The following is a 1,411-nucleotide window of genomic DNA, read 5'->3' on the forward strand; positions in this document are numbered from 1 at the left end:
CCACTGGTGCCATGTGAAGCCTCAGAAGAGAAAATTAGACTGTGGGGGGAGGGTGGAAAGTCATTGTAAAACTTTTCTTTCTTGCCACATTTGTATTGTAACAAGCCAGTTGAATGTATTAATGGAGAGATGGCATTTGGGAATAGTTGGCACAGCAAGTACTGAACACTTTGGACTTCTATCTGGTGGGAGGGAAAATGTATCCAGAATGTTTGTATTGCCTGTTTTGTAGTAGCTGCACATACCCACACAAATACCATTCATAATCACACTTGAGTCTCTTCTACCTACCTTCAGTAAAGCTCCCCAGGATGATTTTTGCTCTATTGCACCAAGCTTTGTAGGAACAACTTCCAACTGATTCCAAGGGGGAGGGAACTAGGCCCCCTCAGGTGATTTGCAATTCTTATGCACTGACTAAGGAAGCAACAGGAAAGATCCCCAAATCTCAGCCCTGAATATCTTGCACTGGTGAGCCCGGATTGGGAGTCCTAGAGCTCACTATGTGCAATTTAAGAAAAAATTAATAGCCTGGCATACTGGCTAACTTTAATTGGATATTAAAAACCTGGATGCACTGAACTAAGAGCTAAGGCAGGAAAACAACCCTTGAAGATGGGCAGCCAGTGGTCATGTACTAAGGAAAACCATGGTTGTGAAGAATTTTGAGAGGAATGTGCAAACCTGACTGGAAGCTAAGAGTGACATCCAACATTTGAAAATGATTGGCACAGAATATTGGACACTATAAATTTCTTTTCCACCTAACAAAATTTTTGCCCGGACTTTTAGAACTTTATGGGTTGCAAGCTCCCCTTTTGGGAGAAGGGATCTTTTTCTGCTGCCTCCATTAGTGTCTTATATATATATTTTTTGGCTTAACAGTTTAAAAGCTTGTCTACCAAGTCTCCCTGACCAGAACAATTTTAATGTTGTGCCAATAAGTGTGAAATTCACACACTTAAGGCACAAAGCGGGGATATTGTGGGAAGTTAACCCAGAGAAGGAAATATTAAAAAGGCAGAAAGAAAGATATTGTTCACCAAAAGGATTTTTAAAAGCATTTTTTAAAAAGCAGAAACCAAACCTGGCCTCATCTCTTTGCCCAAAGCAGTAGCTAGTCTTATACATATGCAGATGTGGAACCATCAGGAAGTTTGGAGCCAGGGATCTCAAGACAAAAGAAGCTCTTAAGAGTCATTAGCCCCATCACCCGCCGCAGGGAGGAGGAACCGCTTAGATGGTTCCGCCCCAGGCGCCTGATGGACCCAGAGAGGTTCCTGACGGAGCTTGGGCCATATCCTGAGGACCTAGTTCACGATTCGGTTGAAAATCTGGCGGCGGCCTGGGAGGTGGCCGCTGCCGCAGCATTGGACCGAGTCGTGCCTTTGCGGCCTCTGACCCGGCGCAG

This window comes from Protobothrops mucrosquamatus, unplaced genomic scaffold, assembly GCF_001527695.2.
Source record: "Protobothrops mucrosquamatus isolate PMUCROS unplaced genomic scaffold, P.Mucros_1.0 scaffold1644, whole genome shotgun sequence".
In the NCBI taxonomy this organism is placed as follows: Eukaryota; Metazoa; Chordata; class Lepidosauria; order Squamata; family Viperidae; genus Protobothrops; species Protobothrops mucrosquamatus.